This window comes from Alligator mississippiensis, chromosome 6 (genome assembly GCF_030867095.1).
Source record: "Alligator mississippiensis isolate rAllMis1 chromosome 6, rAllMis1, whole genome shotgun sequence".
In the NCBI taxonomy this organism is placed as follows: Eukaryota; Metazoa; Chordata; order Crocodylia; family Alligatoridae; genus Alligator; species Alligator mississippiensis.
Genome location: NC_081829.1, coordinates 95269350 through 95282926, shown reverse-complemented (window position 1 = coordinate 95282926; position 13577 = coordinate 95269350). Strand labels below are relative to the sequence as shown.

At 43.2% G+C, this 13577-nt stretch overlaps 1 protein-coding gene across 12 annotated transcripts in view; it reads left to right on the top strand.

Moving 5' to 3' along the window:
* Window positions 1-13577, top strand: part of ADD3 (adducin 3) — a 173851-nt gene that overhangs the window by 136582 nt on the left and 23692 nt on the right. Inside the window, exon 1 of one of the 12 annotated variants that reach the window (XM_014594685.3) lies at window positions 6535-6621. The exons of the other annotated variants lie outside the window; for them this stretch is intronic. The gene's annotated coding sequence lies outside the window, so the exon portion shown is untranslated. Of the gene's footprint in view, window positions 1-6534; window positions 6622-13577 lie in introns of those variants that run through there. 12 annotated transcript variants of the gene reach the window in all.

Here is a 13577-nt window from a genome sequence, read left to right as displayed (position 1 = left end):
TCCACCAACCAGTTCTCGTATGCTGCGGTTGCATGAGATGCTGAGAGCAGTAGGATGGATTGAGGAGGCGGTTCCCCCAAATTTAAACTGTTTTTTCCATCAAGAATTGGAGGCCAAAACATCTTCAGGTTATCATCAGCCCCCTGCTGCAAGAGGAGCTGAGTCCAGCAGTTTCAGCCAGCACCATTTGGAGCTGCCAGTGTTTTAAAAGTTTCAAGTTATAAAAATAAAATACTTTGGAATATCAGCTTGGGCCTGGAGCCTTGTAGATCTGCAGCAACTGCCAAGAAGAAAACTGGCAGGCACTTTCTCTTGGTGATCAGGCCCAAATGAGAAGTTGTGCTTGAGTGGCATCCATCAAGCCAGAATCTCCTTTCTTTGATTCCCTGCTCCACTGTTGAAATAGAGGATGCTTACAGGTTTCTGCTACAATTCCTCCTTTGAGGAAATGAATTTTTTTTGAATATAGTGTCCAGAGGAAAGAATGTCCCTGAGGCAAATTTCATCAAATGTAGGGACGCTTGTTGCATCATTTTGTACAGGGGCTAGATGAAGTGGAGATGGTGGACAAATGCCTCGACTGTGGAGTCTTAGTTTCAAATTATTTTGAGACAGAAGTGAAAACAATTTACTCGGTTGTCTCTTGGCCTCTTCTGAACAATTTGTCAGCGTCACAGAGTACCAGAAAACTGCTCTGTTAGCAATCTGTTTGGTATAGGTTTCAGCTTTGGATAACATTTGAGGTACATTGGTAGCATTATATGACAAGCATGCACAAAAGCTTGCTGGTATTTGGTCCATATGTGGCTGGTCTTATGTCACGAATACTAAGCTGTCAGAAGGCGTTCACAAAAGAATATTACTTTAAAGACCAGTTTTGTCGCAGGTGTCATTTAACCTGGTTTTAGTATGTCAGAATTTTAATATATTGTTTTCAGAACTGAGAAGTGTAGTTTCATAGTAGCTAGGGTCAGGAGGGACCTGAACAGATCATTTAGCCTGAACCCCTGCCACAGGCAGGAATGAATGCTGGGTTCACGAGACCCCAGACAGGTGATCATCCAACCTCCTCTTGAACTTGCCCAAGGTAGGGGCGAGGACCACTTCCCTGGGAAGTTGGTTCCAGATTTTGGCCACCCTAACTGTAAAATATTGCCTTCTGATCTCTAACCTAAACCTATTCTCCACCAGCTTATGACCATTGTTCCTCGTCACCCCAGGTGGTGCTGGGGAGAAAAGGGCTCTGCCTATTTGCTGTTGAACCCCCCTGATGAGCTTGTAGGCAGCCACCAGGTCCCCCCTCAGCCTCCTCTTGCTGAGGCTGAACAGGTTCAGGTCCCTCAGTCTCTCCTTGTAGGGCCTGTCCTGCTGCCCTCTCTCCAAGCAGGTGGCCCTCCTCTGGACCCTCTCCAGGCTGGCCACATCCCTCCTGAAGTGTGGTGCCCAGTACTGGATGCAGTACTCCAACGGTGGCCTGACCAAAGTCGCATAGAAGGGGAGTATCACCTCTCTGGACCGGCTTGAGAAGCACCTTTGGATGCATGACAAGGTATGGCTGGCCTTGCTGGCTGTGGTCTGGCATTGGTGGCTCATGTTCATCTTGGAGTCAATAATGACTCCGAGATCCCTTTCCGCCTCTGTGCTTTCAAGAAGGGAACTCCCAGCCTGTATGTATGCTGTGGATTCCTTCTCCCAAGGTGCAGCACTCTGCATTTGTCTACGTCGAACCCCATCCTTGTAATCTTTGACCTATCTGCTGCGGTCAGAGCTGAAAGGCTTCCCTCCTACTGCCCAGAACGGGGAAGAACCATTTGGTTTTGCTGATTCGTACGTTTTATTTGTTACTGAAAGACTGTGCTTTATTTGGGAGGTCTGGTTGAGGAGCTCCTCAAGGAAAAAACCTGCCTGGAGAAATCCACAGGCTAGGTGACCTGCTTACATCCTTCTGCTTGGAGAGTTCACAATTTTAATTTAAATTAATCCTGTTGGAAAATACATTTCAGAAGAAGTGAGTGAAGTCTCTGGGGTGCTGACTACATTTGTCGTATGTGTGTGTAAGCAATCTAGTATGTGTGCGCTCCAGCCCTGATGTGAAATCTGTGGATGCCATCACAATGGAAGTATTGAACAACAGCAAAGGAAAGCTATCTACTTGTCTGCCATTCATTCCAACAAAGATCAGCAGCCAACCCTGCAGGTGTACTGACCAGATCCAGATAGCGGCGACTAATGGCATTGTGAGACGTTGCCATGTGCCTTTCGTGGCTGGTGAAACACAATGCTAATACCCAACCATTCCCTTGAAGAGCTCTGCCTCTTCCCACTTAGACAGTATTCAAGACACCAGCATTGGAGACAACTGGTCTCACAAAGTGCTACCTGATACTCAGTTTCCCTTTCCTATCTCAAACCATTTAAAGGTTTTGAAAAGCCATTTCCTCTAGGGAAACTCAGGTGTAATGTCCTAGACCTGGCTGGATCCAATTTTAAAATATGGCACAGAAACAGTACCGATCATTTTTTTTTTTTTAATTATTATTATTATTATCAGTGCTTCTGGATAGTTTTTTCCTATTAATACATAATAAGCAAGCTTCTTTCCTCATTTTTCTGGATTGCTGAACATGTGATTGTCAGCCATAAGTTACCGCTTGTTTTATTTTTGAGAGTTGGCAGGAACATGCAGCAGTCTCTAGAGGTGGTTCTGCACTTTTAGAACTGTCATCTGTTCTCTTCCCCATTTTATTCAGCAGCTATGCCAAGCTCCTAACAGAGACTGCAAGACACCACTAGCTTAAATGCCAGAATTGTGCCGTTGACAGAATGAAAACATCTTTTGCCAGATATTGTGCTTGAATTAAATTCTCTTCTGAATGAAGACAAGCTGACTCCACCTGTATCCAGGCAATACTGAGCTGAAGCTATTCAGTAGAAGGAAAGAAACACTTAGCAATGATAATTTGACAGTGGGTATTGGTACCACTGTCATCAAAATTGAATACATCATGGTTTCTTCAGTGATCCCCATTATATTGGCGTACCACGGAGCAACTGTAGCAAAAACTGTCATCGCAGGCTAGGCACAGACATTCAAAAAGCCTGAGGCAGAATCAGTCCAAGTTATGTGGTTTTCTGTAAGCGGTGTAATTTTGATCTGTAGCAAACAGGACACACAGTTGCCCTTTGGTGCGGAGGGGAAAAATCTTAGGCCAGGTTCTGCCATTTTTAAACCAATCTGTCTACCGAACTTCTGTTCTGTTACGCGTATAAAGCAGTTTCCCATCATTTACAGCAGTAAAAGTGTAATTTCTGTACCTGGCCTCATAGTTTTGTTTTGGCAAGAGACTGCCTTGGTATGTCAATGCATAGAAATTGAAATTCTCAGTAAAATGTGCAGTAATAGTAGAGAGATCTGATTGGTTGATGACTTATGCTATAGGACCTGGTCTTATTGGTAACAGGAAATTAGGGATTATGTAAATTACTCTTTGGACTGCATTTTGGAGTATGGTGGAGTTTTTTACATCACTGCGTTGGAAGGGAAGCTGCAGCTTGGAGGAACTACACTTTAGAGCTTCTCAGTGAAATGGATAAGTTCGTGTATCACCAGAAATTTAGTCACGAGGATACATTTTAAGAATTGATCAGAACCTACAAGCTATTATAATTGGCACCTTGATGATGTACTTCAGATCATTAAAATAAAATAGAGCCATCAGCTCTAGTTAATACATTTGATTTAGTCTTTTACAAGGTCGGGAAGAATAAGTGGAACGAGTGCAGCTCCAGCTGGGGTGATGAGTCAAACTGCAGGAATATATATGAGCATAAAATTGCCTGACTCCATGGAATATGTAATAAAGGGGTTTGTGCTTAGAAGGAATAAGTGACTAGTCGTTGTCATCGGTCAGGACTGCTAATCTACACTTACTTTCCCCTGTGCTAGATGCAGAGGATTATTCTGGTTTTGGGGGGGTTTTTTTAAACTGTGCAGGGAGTTTGTTTGCACAGTTTTGTGGTGTTTTGCTTTAATTTTCTGTTGGATAAAGAAAACGGTTATCAAAACACTCCGAACACGAAGGACTAGCCCTGGAGCCTGGTCCTGTGCTGCTATTCTGTAACAACAGCAATCCTGTTTTAGCCTATCTGTACTGCCAGGGCGCCTCTCTTTCTCAGATGTCTTAAAGGTTAAAAGCCTGTTTCCATCTCACATGCTGCCTTGCATCTTTTCACTGCAATCTGGAGTCATGACCAGGGAAGAGGCAAAAGCGACCTGCCTGTTCTACTTCTCCCTTGCCCCCCAGTTAAGCTGCTTAGAGATTGCTTACTTTCAAATGCTTGTAGAAAGCCTGGGTCTCCAGCCCTACAAATGCCCTGGTTTACTCTGTCTCCTATCAAACAAACCAGCACGCCTGTTTTTGCATTGTTGTTCCCTTTCTGGGTGTTCCCGTTTCGTTGCAGCCTTCCAGTCCTCTTCCCGGGGATCTGCGAGAGAGCTTCAGCATTCAAGCTGCTCTTCCCCGCAGAGGCACACAAGTGCTCCTAGTCCTTTAACTGGGATTCCCTTTCCTTCCAGTTCTTCCAGGCCGCCTCCATGCCCAGGCTTCCCACTCAGTAGGCTTCTGCTTTCTGCACAGCCCTCAGTTGATGCTTATTCCTTGGGTGACCCTTGCTTTTTATCACCTACCCTCCTCTCAGCTGGGCTGGTTTCAGGTCATCTGCTCCCATCATGTGACACTGGATATCATTCGGTGAAGATGAGCCCCAAACCTCTTGGGATGTCCCACTGAGCACTTCAGAGAAATATTTAGGATGCCTTAGAAGCTTGAACCCTAAATCTTTGAGACATCCCACCAGGAGCAATGCTGCTTCATAAGGACAATATGCAGACATGTATATCTTGATGATCCAAGAATTCCAGGTATCTAACATTTGTCTTCATGCCAGATCAGTAAAGAAAGAAACTCGGGTTCTTGTCCTGTCTTATGATGCCTCTGCCTCTTTTTCTGTCATGCTGTGTTACAACTGCATCTAACTTGTCCATTATTACTGCTGATATCTCTTTCTGCAGGTCACATTGAACTGTATGTAGTTTTAAACTATTTTCACCAGGCACGTTAGGGTAATTTTTTTTTCAAACTGTTCCTTTACGTCCCTCCCCCACCAGCCATATTTGTGTCTTCTCTACACACTTTCATATTTCTCTCTTTCACAAGTGTCTGCAACTCCTCCTCCAAACTTGGTATAATCATTAACTTGGTGCTGTGCCCTCTACAGCATTATTGCAGATAATTAAACAAAACTAAATCCCTTGCCCTAATGTGATGATTCTCCCTGTATCTGCATACCATGTTTATATTCCTTTTAGACTGAAAACAGCCATTTATTAAGCTTTATTATCCAAACCAATTTGGAATAATTTTGAAGGCAGGTGTTGGAGAGGTACTGAAGAAAACTTAACTCAAATATATTATATCTCATACTTCTGTTTTCATATGCCACTTTTATAATTATCAAGAAAGAAAAGGGAATTGGATTTATTTAGGTAGATCTGATTTTTCACAAAATCTGACAGCATATTGCTTATGGATCCATTATCCTCAAGGCCTCTAATAACAAATTACCTTTTTATATTATTATTTCAGTACCAGTAGAAGTCAGGTATGCAGCTTTCTGGGGGGTTTTGATGGTAGGTACTACATTTACTTTCTCTGGCTTCCAGTACGTGCCAAATTTCACCACTTTTTCAAGTGATATAATACCTGCGTTTGTGCAATATGATGCCCATTGAGCTCATGTCTCCCAGTTATTCCTGTTACTTATTACTGAAAGGTTGTATACTTTATTGCTTCCATTGCCTAGACCTATCATACACATTAGGAGCTGGTTGTAAACACCACCCCCTTTGCCCCTCTTCCCCAGCCTCGTCTTGCCAGAGGCTCTGTGTACTCTGTATTCCCTCCCACCACACCAGGGGCATGGTGTGCCTTTCACTTTCTCCCATACCAAGATCTCCTGCTCCTTCATACCTGAGCTCTGCATGCCCTCCCATGCCTTCCTCCTCTCATGCCAGGGGTCTCCAGGGTATGTCTGCCTAGTACAGTAGAGTATGGTGGAGAGATGCTCAACGGAGCTAAACCCCAACTAACTCAGGTTCCAGAAGCTATGTAGCCCAGGGAAGCAAGGTAAATCCATCTCAAATTCAGCAACTGCCACGGCTAAGACTGCACCTGGTACTCAGGCTAGTGCAGATCAGTATCTCTGCATGACGCTGGCATGCACATGTGCCAAAATGTATTTAATTTTCCTTATTTATAAATTTTGTTTTCTTTCTTTTTCTCTGTCCATTTAGCAGCCCCTTTTCCCTTTTGATAAGAGGTAACTGCTCCTTTGTCACCCTTATCTTTTCCCTGCAAGCCTTAACTGAATAGATGTTCGTTGCTGGCTGACTCCTCCCTTCACAGCGTAGGGTGTTTATTTTGAAACTGGGATCCTGGATCTAGGTTGGCTGCTTCAGGGGAGTGGAGATCACTGTAACCAGCTACCTTCAGAGGAAGGTGATCTGAGTTAACATCTCTGTTCTTTCCTGAGAACTCTTTCAACAACACATCAGCCAAGACTGTAAGCTTTATTTACGTATTGTTTTATGTAATGCTTTTGCTTATACATTAAAATGCAAATGCTTTTGCTTATACATTAAAATGCATTTAATCTCCCATGTGATGGTAATCTTGGAGTGCTGTTGTAGTCATGATGGTCCAAGAAATAGATGAGAGGCAAGGATTTTTGTTGCTGATATCTTTGTTGAAAGAACTGAGTTGTTGGGATAGACTTAGACAAGTATTCAAATGCAGTGTATTCTTATGCACTGCATTTGAAACCTTGTCTAAGTCTCACCCAGCCATGCAGTGGGTTCAATAAAAAATATCACCCACTAGAAGCCTTGTTTCTCTCATTTTATCTTCAATGAACTCCAGTCATAAAAGGCTAAGTGAAAGTAGGATCTCCTTCTGAAGACTAGGTACAGACATTAAAAAGTCGGAGGCAGAATTGATCTAAGTTATGTGGTAAGTGGCATAGTTTAGATCAGTACCGAACAGAACACACATTTGCCCTTTGGTTGGGGGTGCAAATCTTAGACTGGATTCCATCATTTTTAAACTGGTCTGTGCACTGAACTTCTGTTCTGTTACAGGTATAGACCGGTTTTCTGTCACTTATACCGGTAAAAGTGTAATGTCTGTACCTGATTACAGACACCATTTTGCTTTGTTCTTGGTTACCTAGTACCTTTGAAAGCTGACACTAGCACAACTCAATTTAGGAATATTTTTCTAGTGGAAAATTCATTCTTGGCATTTTCATGTAAATAAACCCAATATCAAACTGAGGTCAGCAGATGGTACACCAACAGAGCAACATTCTTGTCCAGAACATTGAAGTACTTGTGTATGAACTGAATGCTGCGCTAGCATTTTATTTATGATTTAAAAAATAAGGAAAACTCATCATGTCAGTGGAGGTATATTTCATGTAGAAATTTGAGCAACAATCAAGAAACAATATAAAAGAAAGATAGCCATGTCTGAATACTGCTAACTTTTTTTAGGTCCTTAGAGAACTCTATGCAGATCAACATTATTATGCTCTGCAATATATCTATCTATCTAGATGTATAAAAAGAGGAAATTGTAGTACTGTATTATAGGTTATTGTAGCAGGTTACTTATTCTGGTTTTAAGTCTGTTTTAGTTGATTGACAATCCCTGTACATGAGCTACTGTACAAGTTCATGTATACATCGATTTTTTTTTTTTTTTTTTTTTTTTTTAAAGGCCCAGAATTACACTGTCAGCTTACATTTAGCAATTTATCTTCCTGAAAGAAGATATAGGCAAACCATTACGTGACTGCAAATCAAACATGAATTCCCCTGTTTTGCTGAGATCTCGTAATTTTGAAAGAGTTGCTGTTTAATGGCACTGTTTTTGCTTGCATCTTTGCTTTGCAGATCTGTTATTTGTCTTTAGAAGATGATTATATACATTCATTTTGTAAGCTACTTGATGATGTAAGATGGATCATACGGTATTAATGCAGCGGATATCTTCCATCAAAAAGAAGGCATGTTTATACTGCAGATTTCAGGGTAGCTTTTAACAAGTCACTTTGATACTGGAAGCAATCTAGCCATTCTGTGTAGGCTAAAATAACTGTTTCCCAAAGGTCTCTGCTATGGCAATTAGAATGCATCTGGTACTTTAGCTAGTCTAGACATATACACTAAAATGCAGTCTGCACAGTAGACAGCTGAAAAGAAATGCTTGAAACATTTCATTCTAACATTTTTATTAAGTGTAAATTCACTATTTTTGAACTATTACATATTACTGGGGGTGTTCCTTGTCCCATGGTTCTATCTTCTATAATTGATGGGCCTGTCTTCAGTGCACAGTAAACTTGAGTTATTGTTTGCCCCACCTGCCACTCATGTTTTCTCCCCATGTTAAACCCCTTGACCACCTTAACTTGTGGCATTTTAACTTAAGTTGACTGGTCTGTCAGGGGAATAGGTGTAAAAAGCAGCTAAGCAACTGTTAGCACATCTGGTCCAAAGTGTGGAAGCAGGTTAGTTCCACTTGCATGATATTAGTCTCAATTTTTCTTTGTTTCCCTCTTGTACCCAGAGGATAGAGAGGCTCTCTCCCCGCCATTCACGATGGAAACATTCATAATGCAGCTCAACCCACCGCAGCACAAAGTACCACGGTGTGCCCTCATACTTAGTGCCACACATGGGTGAGTGCAGTGGCTAGGTGGCATAGCTTGATTGTTAGTCCACAGTATGGCTACTCTCACATAAGCTAGACCAACTCAAGGAAGTTGGTAATTCCCATATAGGTGACACAAAAAAGCATTAGACTGCCTTTATTTTAAGGATTTGATTTTCTATTTTTAATTCCTTTCTAAAGAACCACAATCGAGAGCTCTGCAAAATGTGTTATTTCTGTAGTGCTGAAACGTTACGATACATGTTCCATTTTTAGCATTAGTGCTAAAGTTGGGCTGAATCTTCACCGGTGTAAACTACTGCAGTCTACTGAACTACATTAGCATTGATTTACTCCAGCTGAAACACAAGCCTAGGAGAGTTTCGGAGCGTTTGGTCCTCGGAGTTCAATTTTGTTCCTATGAAATTCAGACTCCTTATTGTAAACTGGATTGCAAAGTGCTGGATTGCAAAATGCAGCATTGGTTAACAAGATGAGCTGGTCCCTTCAGATAGTTGTCAATGAATGAATGGTCTAAAGCCACTCTTCACTTCAGCTATAACTGGGTCCTCTTCCTCAAGCAGGTGTGTCCAGCTTTTCAAATCACAGTCTCTACTTTGCATGCAGACCTTGTCTGCACATTTTTAGGAATGTTTCTTGAATAAGCAGGTGATGAAATCTATGCTGTGGCTGCACAGGCCATTACACCTAGAGAAAGAAACAGGCTAGTTTAAAGCCCTCCAGAAACATGTATATCATATATGTCAACTCCATGCTGCAGTATTTTGATCGACTTGAAGCCTGCAGAGGTTCCTAGTAAAGACTTTTCACATGTACCCAAACAACTGGTTTAAATCCCACAGTTACAGCACTCCCTTTTTTTTGAATGGTGGTGTGCATACATGGCTTGAATAACATCATTTTTCATTCCTCTGACAGTTGCTACAGTTTGTTTTTCTTAGTCAGCATTTTCCAGTCAAGTATTCCAGCTGAAATTACTCTGGCCATTTCCACTTGAAAAATGTCTGCTTTGTGCCACTTTTATATCTGCTCTTAAATGTAAACCTTGAACATAACCTCTTCCGTGTGTGAGGTCATGTGCACTTGTAACTAATGCTGAATGTCCTCTAGTATAAACTTAAAATAAATCACATTAGCGAGCCCAGACAAACTCATGGCCACTTAACCTGGAGCTCTGGTCCCAGAGTTAGATCTGCCCGGGCAGCTTGCTGCAACCTCGTAGATCTGGTGACAAATAGAGGCCACACAGTAACAATCTACTAAAAACTGAGTTAGCGTCATCACCGTGCCTTAATGTGTCAACAGAAATTCTCTATGAGAATTACATTCACACACCAGCCTCTTTCAGAAGTTGCCCTGGAGATGCACCATTGGCTTCCTGTTCTGGCTTTATTTTATCCGAAGATCTCTTAAAAGAAGCAGTGAGGTAGTTTTTCACGCCAGTTACCATTCTTCAATGAATCAAAATTGTACCAAAATAGTTGTCATAAGGAATAGCTGCAATAAATGTAAAATATGCACCTGCAAGCACCAGGTAGCAAATTTTTAGACATCCATAAAGTAAGAGAAGCCCACTGCATTTTAAAGTAGAATGAAAAATACACTAGTGGGGTAAATATAAAGCAGAGAAGCATCAATGCAGTGCATTCTGGATAATTTCAGATAAATACTTGTCTGTCTTCTTTTTTGTCTTTTTTTTTTTTTTAGCTACAGCAGTTTGCTAAGGAACAAAATGAAAATGCCATATTTAAGTGTGGGCACTAGGGGTTGTAATATTGCTGGTAATTTTTTTAATTAGTTTAAGTATACTTATGGGTTATAAGTAATATAGTTTGAAATTAACTGCTGTGCAGTTGCTCTACTTAATATAGTACAGATAAACTATTTTTTCATTCCTTTTTTTAAATCTCTCTCTTCAAACAAATCACTTCTATACAATTGCTGCCTCCTCTCTCTTAAATAAATATATGTTAACAGATCCCCATTTCCTGAATTCATGCTCAGCTGATTGGGCTCATATTTCCTGAACTTCAGATGCTTCTCTGGTAGACAGTACGCTGCTACCACAAGGATAATATTGCGGTGAAAGCAGAGAACTGAGGCGGGAGAGCCACATTCCTGTTTTAGCTGTGTCACATACTTGCTTTGTGACCTCGGGTTATCAGTAGCGGCAAACACTTACTCCCATGAGCAGCCCGTTTGGCCTCAGGGAGACTACCTATATGGAGCTTATCAGTGCAAGCAGGACTTGATAACCCGAATCTAAACTTTACTGTCCATCTGTAAAGTGGCAGTACTTCATTGGCATGTTTATGAGGTCCTTGGATGTCTCTGGAGGGGATGTACTCTGCAAATACCTGACAATGAGGCATTTTGGTCAATCGTTGTCATAACTACCATTGAAACGGAAAATGGCCCTAAAACTGTAGCCGTGTGATTGATCATTCATGCAAGAGAGGACACCTACTAGACTAGCAGGTTCTGGCAGCCCAGGTAGAAAAGCAGAGTTGTCTGGCGGGGTTTGATTCATAGATGTTTGGGTCGGGAGGGACCTCAGCAAATCATCGAGTCCAACCCCCTGCCTGGGCAGGAAAGAGCGCTGGGGTCAGATGACCCCAGCCGGACACCTATCCGAGTATACGCAGCTTGAATAACATCATGTTATGCACTGGGGCAAAGTGCCTCAGGTTGGCTGTTGTCAGCTCTTAGAAAACCTTTCTTTAATTTGTGAGTTAAATTACTGTTTACTACAAGAATTGAGGAAAAAAGGAAATAAATCTATTGCTCAAATTATATAATATTGTGAAGCTGGCTGAATAAAAGGATCTCCTGGCTGCCTGCTCCATCTGCTCGTGCATTGCTCTGGCAATTTGAAGCAGAGCCTCATCCAGCTAGTTGTGCAGGCTCTTTGTGCAGAGGAACCCCTGTGGCACAGAGTGGCTGAGGGTTTAGATTCAGAGCATTTTAAACTACAATAGAAAAGAAACAGTGTGGTGGTAGTAGAAGTAAGGCTTATGCATTTGGGGGGTGGAAAAAAGAAATGACACAAAAAAGAAGAGTATTAAGGAGGCACTTGAATTCCTTGGGAACTTTGGACTAGTCACTTAAACCAGACTTTACATTGGCAGTCACTACTTGGCTGTTCCTTATTTTGAAGCTTGGCAGGATTTGATTTTTATTGGTAAATGTTGATTAAAGGTTGATTTCACCTCGCACTCACAGACCACCAAAAAGTTTTTCCATCACTAATAATCAAAATTTATAGAAAGAAAAATGATGGCTGATGGGAGAACTGTGCTGACCACAGTCTGGACTTCAACCCCCAGAAACCCCAGGGGACTGGGAACAAAGGAGAAGTCACAGCAGGAGCTAGTCCGAGCCAGGACTGCTGGCAGCTCTGCCTCTCAGCTGGCAGCAGTCCTACAGTGTGTTACATTTGTCTCATTAATAACTTCTCTGCACCCACACACATAATTTCACACAATCCTGAAAATTTACATCACTAAAAATTGAAGTAAATGCTTAAAAATAAACATTGATATTATGTGTCAACATTATTAAAAAAGAAAAATTGAATTCCAAGCCTATTTATTTTCCATATATGTAGCTTGTGACACCAGTCTCTGGTTTCCAGAAGCTTAGTGCGTGCTAACCAGTCTGAACAACCGGGCCCTCAGTGGTTTTCACTGGGGATCCACAATGGATGGAAATGTTTGCCCTTGCACACTCTCTGCCTCCAGTCCTCATCAGCAGGGATCCAGGTTTTCTATTTGCCACAAAAAAATGCAGTAAAATGCAGATTTTTTCATTTAAAGGAGGAAAAACCTGGACTTTCTAATTTTAGGGAGAAAACCCCAGATTTTCTTCTTTAAAGGAGAAAAGCATGGGAAACGGTGGGTTTCCCCCTGCATGCTGGCAGAGTTGCAACCTGCAAGGGACTGGGGGGAGCGGGAGGGGGGCGGTCAGGCAGGAGGTGCCATGTGTGCACGTACACATGCACATGGCCGCCAGGCAGCCTGGGGAGCAGCTCCCACAGCTAAGTCAGAGGGCACTGAGGGAGCAGGGTTTGGGCTGGAGCTGCTGCCCAGCTCGAGCGATGCTTGGGGCCCAGGCTGTGGGCTCGGGCTCCCCACCCTGCTACGCTTCCCTGGGGTCTCTGGGGCCCGGCAGACGGGACCCAGTGTGGCAGGGCAGAGCAGGGCAGGGAGGCTTGTGCCACTATGGCAAGGCACCCCCTGCCCTCCTGGAGATAGCAGGGGGCACAACTCTGCGCCCCCTCCCCTGCTGCTGCTGGGCGGGCAGGGGGCACCTTACCAAGGCGGCGCTTGGCTCATGGAGGCAGCACAAGCTTCCCCACCTCACTCTGCTGCACCGGCTCCCATCTGCTGGGCTGCAGAGGCCCCAGGAGGAGGGCAGCAGGGTAGTCTGGAGCAGGCAGCCTGCACCCCCAACCCTGGACAGGCTCCACTCTGGGCTCTGCTGTGCCACAGCAGCTGCTGCCTCCTACAGGCAGCAACTGGGCCTCAGGTGCTGCTGTGGAGGGTAGGGGGCTGCGGCCCTGGGTCTCTGGCCCCATTGCCCTGTCAGCTGGCAGCCCCCTCTGGCAGGGCTGGAGGGGTGGGGGGCTGTGGGTGGGGAATGAGGGGTACCAGCAGGGGTGGGGAGGACTGTGGGTGGGGAGTGATGGATTTGGGGCTTTTAATCAGAGGAATTGTGATGTGTGTTTTGTCAGCAAATTCACAATTTTGAAACGCTGAAAACCAGAATCCTTGCTCATGCGTAAAG